The 7,500-nt window shown below is 43.4% G+C and overlaps 4 non-coding genes and 3 pseudogenes across 4 annotated transcripts; all 7 read right to left on the reverse strand.

Annotated features, from left to right (window-relative positions):
• Positions 1 to 63: 63 nt before the first annotated feature.
• LOC144047401 (5S ribosomal RNA) lies at positions 64 to 172 on the reverse strand (annotated as a pseudogene).
• Positions 173 to 358: 186 nt separating this feature from the next.
• On the reverse strand, positions 359 to 477 carry LOC144046540 (5S ribosomal RNA). The gene has a single exon (XR_013292826.1). It is a non-coding gene; the product is annotated as a 5S ribosomal RNA (ribosomal RNA).
• A 187-nt stretch (positions 478 to 664) lies between these two features.
• Positions 665 to 773, reverse strand: LOC144047253 (5S ribosomal RNA; annotated as a pseudogene).
• Positions 774 to 959: 186 nt separating this feature from the next.
• LOC144047391 (5S ribosomal RNA) lies at positions 960 to 1,078 on the reverse strand. Its single transcript, XR_013293013.1, has one exon. It is a non-coding gene; the product is annotated as a 5S ribosomal RNA (ribosomal RNA).
• A 187-nt stretch (positions 1,079 to 1,265) lies between these two features.
• LOC144046580 (5S ribosomal RNA) lies at positions 1,266 to 1,384 on the reverse strand. The gene has a single exon (XR_013292864.1). It is a non-coding gene; the product is annotated as a 5S ribosomal RNA (ribosomal RNA).
• A 187-nt stretch (positions 1,385 to 1,571) lies between these two features.
• On the reverse strand, positions 1,572 to 1,690 carry LOC144046211 (5S ribosomal RNA). The gene has a single exon (XR_013292515.1). It is a non-coding gene; the product is annotated as a 5S ribosomal RNA (ribosomal RNA).
• A 1,053-nt stretch (positions 1,691 to 2,743) lies between these two features.
• On the reverse strand, positions 2,744 to 2,852 carry LOC144047448 (5S ribosomal RNA; annotated as a pseudogene).
• Positions 2,853 to 7,500: the final 4,648 nt, after the last annotated feature.

Genomic DNA, 7,500 nt, shown 5'->3' on the forward strand with positions numbered 1-7,500 from the left:
TAGCTAGTGTACTTGAGGTCTTTTGTGAAAGTTTACTTTTGCCATGGAGGTGCAAAAAAAAAAAGCTTAAAGCACCTGGTATTCCCAGGCGGTCTCCCATCCAAGTACTAACCAGGCCCGACCGTGCTTAGCTTCCGAGATCGGGCGTTCTCAGGGTAGTATGTCCGTAAATCTAGAAAAAGAAAACAGTTGACTCTTTTAAAGGTTACACTCGTCTAAACTTGGGACAGAAAAACATTTTGACTGCATGTTCAGCTCTCATCCTGTCAGTTTAGCGTGCGGCTTTCTGTTAGCAAGTAGCTAGTGTACTTGAGGTCTTTTAAGAAAGTTGACTTTTGCCATGGAGGTGCAAAAAAAAAGCGTACAGCACCTTGTATTCTCAGGGAGTCTCCCATCCAAGTACTAACCAGGCCCGACCCTGCTTAGCTTCCGAGATCAAACGAGATCGGGCGTTCTCAGGGTAGTATGGCCGTAAGCCGAGAAAAAGAAAACAGTTGACTCTTTTAAAGGTTACACTCGTCTAAACTTGGGACAGAAAAACATTTTGACTTCATGTTCAGCTCTCATCCTGTCAGTTTAGCGTGCGGCTGTCTATTAGCAAGTAGCTAGTGTACTTGAGGTCTTTTGTGAAAGTTTACTTTTGCCATGGAGGTGCAAAAAAAAAAGCTTACTGCACCTGGTATTCCCAGGCGGTCTCCCATCCAAGTACTAACCAGGCCCGACCCTGCTTAGCTTTCGAGATCGGACGTTCTCAGGGTAGTATGGCCGTAAGCCGAGAAAAAGAAAACAGTTGACTCTTTTAAAGGTTACACTCGTCTAAACTTGGGACAGAAAAACATTTTGACTGCATGTTCAGCTCTCATCCTGTCAGTTTAGCGTGCGGCTGTCTGTTAGCAAGTAGCTAGTGTACTTGAGGTCTTTTAAGAAAGTTGACTTTTGCCATGGAGGTGCAAAAAAAAAGCTTACAGCACCTGGTATTCCCAGGCGGTCTCCCATCCAAGTACTAAACAGGCCCGACCCTGCTTAGCTTCCGAGATCAGACGAGATCGGGCGTTCTCAGGGTAGTATGGCCGTAAGCCGAGAAAAAGAAAACAGTTGACTCTTTTAAAGGTTACACTCGTCTAAACTTGGGACAGAAAAACATTTTGACTGCATGTTACGCTCTCATCCTGTCAGTTTAGCGTGCGGCTGTCTGTTAGCAAGTAGCTAGTGTACTTGAGGTCTTTTAAGAATGTTGACTTTTGCAATGGAGGTGCAAAAAAAAAAGCATTCAGCACCTGGTATTCCCAGGCGGTCTCCCATCCAAGTACTAACCAGGCCCGACCATGCTTAGCTTCCGAGATCGGACGAGATCGGGCTTTCTCAGGGTAGTATGGCCGTAAGCCGAGAAAAAGAAAACAGTTGACTCTTTTAAAGGTTACACTCGTCTAAACTTGGGACAGAAAAACATTTTGACTGCATGTTCAGCTCTCATCCTGTCAGTTTAGCGTGCGGCTGTCTGTTAGCAAGTAGCTAGTGTACTTGAGGTCTTTTAAGAAAGTTGACTTTTGCCATGGAGGTGCAAAAAAAAAAGCTTACAGCACCTGGTATTCCCAGGCGGTCTCCCATCCAAGTACAAACCAGGCCCGAGCCTGCTTAGCTTCCGAGATCAGACGAGATCGGGCATTCTCAGGGGAGTATGGCCGTAAGCCGAGAAAAAGATAACAGTTGACTCTTTTAAAGGTTACACATTCCTGACGGAATATGGTAAAGAACGCACTTGGTTTGTAAAGTGGACTTTTACAAACCTCATCCCATCAGCTATGTTTGTCCCCGGCCACATCCGTCTCCTCACCTCGGACACGGCCGAAACACCCCAAGCGAGTAGCTTCTGCAGGATTTCCTTATCCTCAATGTAAGCTGGCAGGCCCAGGAAAGACACAACAAGTTCGTCCACACAGATATCCCTCCCGTGAACCCTAGTTTCCCCGATCTTAAACCCATCTAACAATTTATCCTTGGCCACCTGGGATGCCACAGTCATTTCAAACCTGTCTTTGGTAATCATTCGACAGGCCAGAATTGTACCACAGACTTCCTTGGTAGCCCTCAGCAGAGCCAACGGAGACAGACCAGCACCACCTTCGAGCTACAAAAACACCGTCAGCTCTTTATCGAAACACACCTTACGCTTGTGCACCACACTCATACCACTTCGAACATCATCCGCACCCACATCACTGCCAACCATCCTGCCAGAAAACTCACCATTCACCATTCCAGACATCCTGGGCCCAGCAAAGGCCACATCCATTCCAACAGTCGAAACAGAGCAAAAAGCTCTGGGGGGGGAATAAACCCTCCTCCACAGCCAAGGAAGCTGGGAGGAGAAAGAAACTGAAAACTAACACAAAAAAAAGAAAAAATAACCAAAACAAATTAAAAAACAGACAAAGAAAGAACACAAAACCACATAATGGGGAGCACACAGCCCAACTGACACACACAGGCACAATCAGCTCAGCTGCAACCAATCAACCACACCTGGGCGTTCTCAGGGTAGTATGGCCGTAAGCCGAGAAAAAGAAAACAGTTGACTCTTTTAAAGGTTACACTCGTCTAAACTTGGGACAGAAAAACATTTTGACTGCATGTTCAGCTCTCATCCTGTCAGTTTAGCGTGCGGCTGTCTGTTAGCAAGTAGCTAGTGTACTTGAGGTCTTTTGTGAAAGTTTACTTTTGCCATGGAGGTGCAAAAAAAAAAAGCTTACAGCACCTGGTATTCCCAGGCGGTCTCCCATCCAAGTACTAACCAGGCCCAACCGTGCTTAGCTTCTGAGTTTGGGCATTCTCAGGGTAGTATGGCCGTTGAAGACATTTAATATTTTCAATTTGATGTTTTACTGTTTTTTAATTTACTTATAGGCATATCAATGTGATATAATCATGAGTGTTTAAAAAGAATACAGTGGAGTAATGATTTTGTGAACTTTATTTTATCCTCTCACCCTCAAAGCTATTGAAGATAGGAATGTGCATGATGTTATTTAGAGCCTTTTGGCATTGGAGTCTAAAAGTCTGGGGTTAGATCCTAATTGCATCTCTCCCCCAGTCAAGAAGGGGAACTGTATGTAAATGTCTGTTTACTAATAAGATTACACCTTTGGCCAACCTGGAATCAACATGTCTGTATTTAAACTTCTGCTTACTAATAACATCACGTCTGCTTGCTAATAACATCAACATTTGGTCACTAGGAGATGACATGTCTGCCCTTTGTTCAATCAAGAGCCGGGGGGAGGAACCTTTTATCTTTTTTGTATAAATGAGTCGATGTTCTGTAAATTGACACACACTTGGGATCATATCGTTGCATTCTGATGTGATGTCCTGACTGTGTCTTTAGAGGCCTCTAAATAAATTCTTGCAGGAAAACTTCTTCATCAGATCCTGAATACAATTATTTTGGACACGCAAAGATTACACTTAATATAGTAATCAAAATATTCCTTCAAAATGGTGACCCCGACGTGATACTTATTGAGACGTTTTTTCAACAGCTGTGATTGATCCTGAACACCGGATTTCTAAAGCGCAAAAATATTAACAAGGTGAGTGGACATTTTATCCACGTAGAGAAATTCTGGTTGTTTGGGATCAATACAGTTGCATTTCGTCTGTGCTAAGTTGTATTTGGGATCTGTGAACAAGTTAGGGGGGTTGTAGTAATATTTCTTACGGTGGGACGGAAAGTCCTCGATTTTGAAAATTACTACGACATTGAACCATGCATGGGAGTTTTTTCCGCGGTGGAATAGGTTGTGTTTTTTATTTTTTCGTATGAATAAGCCGTCAGTATATAAGATACTGGGAGTGCGGAGTGGATTAGCCGCCTGTGTGGTAACAAGGTGTGTGCTGTGTGGAATTACTGAACCGAGGGACATAATTCCTCGGTGTGTGTATGTTGTGTTAAATAAGAAGCCGGGAAAATATTAAGTCGCGCATAGGAATGCCCCGTGTTTACAGAAGTGACGTCAAGTCGAAGCGCTTCGCCGTTTAAAACGGCATGTGACATTGAGTACCACGGAGGAATAGGCTGATTCTGTTGTTGTGGTGTTATAAGCAGCTAGTGGTGATCGCACTATGTGTTGCGGATGTGTGTTGTGAAATAAGCAGCTCGCGTTGATCACGCGTAGTGTTTGCTGAGCTAAACGCCCGTAAGTCGCGTAGTTCGCTACGGTGCGTGGATTGAGATATAAGGAAGCCTGCCGTTTTTTCGGTTCAGAGCTGTGTGATAAGCCGCCCGTGAAGATCCGGATATATTTGTTGAAGTCGCGCAAAAGGTATTTAATATCTGTTTCGTTTTCGTCTTGTTTGTGTTTGTCTGAAAAAAAAATATATATTTTTTTTTTGGGGGGATTAATGAGAATACTTTTGATCTGTTATATCGTAGTATCATAAGTGAGACGTCACTGACTTTATAAATATTAAAAACGACTAATTAATACATATAATGGACGACATTTTTGATCAAGACTCCGGCTGGTTTGATTTGCATAAACTTCCGGTCCATATTCTGAACCCTTTGCTGAGTGAACAGATAAAGGCTGCAACGCTCGTGATGATTGAAGCGCTCCCACCACGCCAGAGAAGTAAGTCGAAAAATCTTTTATATGAATGGATGCGTACTAATTGTGATGATGGTTGGTTTCCATGTCTGGAGGCTAAGGTATGTCTGATTGCATTAATGGAATCCGTGGAGCTTGCGTGTGTGAGACAACGCCGGTTGTTGACTAACTCCGTGAAAAACACATCTATATTTTCTTCGAATGGAAGGAAAGTTAGACGACAATGTAAGGTCGTGGACCAAATGTTGGTCAACGCTAGAATGCTTGCTTTGGGCAGCTCTGTGAAAGTTGCTCGGAAAGCTGTGTTGAGCGAGTCCACGAGCCACGGCTCGGCTAACGGCAACGTGTTTGATGACCGCATGGCTGACGTAGGTTAATGACTCCTCCAGCGTATGCGGAAGCCAGTGCGGTGGAGAATGTTTCTGGGTCATGTGACCTCAGCGTACCAGATGGACTTTTAGACAGTGCTTCTAATGAAATAGTGACTCGCTCTAAGTCAAGTTTGCAGGCACCCATGTTGACAAAAGTTGATCCGGCCACTGGAACTTCTGCTACTATATATAAGCCATTTCTGCCTACAGATCTGAGCGTGTTATTACAAAGACTGCCGCCATTGCAGGCGGGAGGGCAGAATTGGCTGAGGTCTTTGCAGAGAGAGGTGATAGGTCAGATTTTGACAGCGGGGGATGTGCGTGCATTGTTAACACAGGCGTGTCCCTTGTCTCAACTTGAGACCTTAATGTCTAATTCTGGGATGCCTTCTCTACTAAATGAGGAAGCGCTAGCACGTGAGAATTATTTATCACTTTTTGAAGTATTAGGTGAATTATTTCCGATTCCAGAAATTGTCATTTCGGATTTATTTTTTACTCAGAAAATTGATGAGGACGCTGCTACATTCATTGATCGGGCACTTGTCGAATTCTCCTTAAAGACTGGACACTTGCCAACCGATTCGGTATTGTATTCACAAATTTTTCGGTCTGCAATTCTAAAAGGAGCTCCAAAACCAGTTTGGTTTGCTGATCATAATGGTGGGGGCCACATCCACCACATGTGAGCCAAGAGGTCCCAGGCTCATCAAATCACATCAATTGACTCCGACTGAGGGGGTTGACTAAGCTGCTGATCTGCGTCCACACCAATTGGAGCCATCTAACGGATCCCACCACACCCGGTTCCAGTGCCTACCTGACAAGCTACCCAAGGACGCGGAGGAAACAAGATTCATTGGAGTGCCTTTTCCCTGGGCACGGATTGACACAGTTGGAAAAGCTGATCAAGTGTCAATCTGCTGTTTGAAAGGGGGAAATCACTCAAATCCCCTTTTCATCAATTCACAAGGATTGAGTCACACTGGGAATGAAGTCCCGTGACCTTTCCTGCGATCTCTGGCAGTGAGCCAGGGTTCGGAAAGAGGCTGACAAACGCCTCTTTTTAAAAAAATTGACCAACTGTCGAACGCACTTCTCATTCAACAAGACCTTCATCAGGAGATGGCTTCGAGGGACGGACACATCTGCTATTGCGTCGTGACACTTAACCACATCACATAGTGTTATGCCTCACATTTATTATGCCCCTTCCACCGAATTTTTTAATGAATCAAACTGAATTTTGACTGCTAAGCCCCTCTATCTATCTCTCTCTCTCTCTCTCTCACCTGCTATTCTTATTTTCTGAACTCCACACATAAACATTGCTTCATTTTTGCGACGATCAAGATCCGCGCTGGACTTTCTCTCTAGACTATTGTGGGATTAAATGTCCGGTTTTTGAACTTATAGAAGTTCAATGGTAGGACTGAAGACATTTAATATTTTCAATTTGATGTTTTACTGTTTTTGAATTTACTTATAGGCATATCAATGTGATATAATCATGAGTGTTTAAAAAGAATACAGTGGAGTAATGATTTTGTGAACTTTATTTTATCCTCTCACCCTCAAAGCTATTGAAGATAGGAATGTGCATGATGTTATTTAGAGCCTTTTGGCATTGGAGTCTAAAAGTCTGGGGTTAGATCCTAATTGCATCTCTCCCCCAGTCAAGAAGGGGAACTGTATGTAAATGTCTGTTTACTAATAAGATTACACCTTTGGCCAACCTGGAATCAACATGTCTGTATGTAAACTTCTGCTTACTAATAACATCACGTCTGCTTGCTAATAACATCAACATTTGGTCACTAGGAGATGACATGTCTGCCCTTTGTTCAATCAAGAGCCGGGGGGAGGAACCTTTTATCTTTTTTGTATAAATGAGTCGATGTTCTGTAAATTGACACACACTTGGGATCATATCGTTGCATTCTGATGTGATGTCCTGAATGTGTCTTTAGAGGCCTCTAAATAAATTCTTGCAGGAAAACTTCTTCATCAGATCCTGAATACAATATTTTGGACACGCAAAGATTACACTTAATATAGTAATCAAAATATTCCTTCACCGTAAGCCGAGAAAAAGAAAACAGTTGACTCTTTTAAAGGTTACACTCGTCTAAACTTGGGACAGAAAAACATTTTGACTGCATGTTCAGCTCTCATCCTGTCAGTTTAGCGTGCGGCTGTCTGTTAGCAAGTAGCTAGTGTACTTGAGGTCTTTTAAGAAAGTTGACTTTTGCCATGGAGGTGCAAAAAAAAAAGCTGGTATTCCCAGGCGGTCTCCCATCCAAGTACAAACCAGGCCCGAGCCTGCTTAGCTTCCGAGATCGGACAAGATCGGGCGTTCTCAGAGTAGTATGGCTGTAAGCCGATAAAAAGAAAACAGTTGTCTGTTTTAAAGGTTACACTCGTCTAAACTTCGGACAGAAAAACATTTTGACTGCATGTTCAGCTCTCATCCTGTCAGTTTAGCGTGCGGCTGTCTGTTAGCAAGTAGCTAGTGTACTTGA

This window comes from Vanacampus margaritifer, chromosome 2 (genome assembly GCF_051991255.1).
Source record: "Vanacampus margaritifer isolate UIUO_Vmar chromosome 2, RoL_Vmar_1.0, whole genome shotgun sequence".
In the NCBI taxonomy this organism is placed as follows: Eukaryota; Metazoa; Chordata; class Actinopteri; order Syngnathiformes; family Syngnathidae; genus Vanacampus; species Vanacampus margaritifer.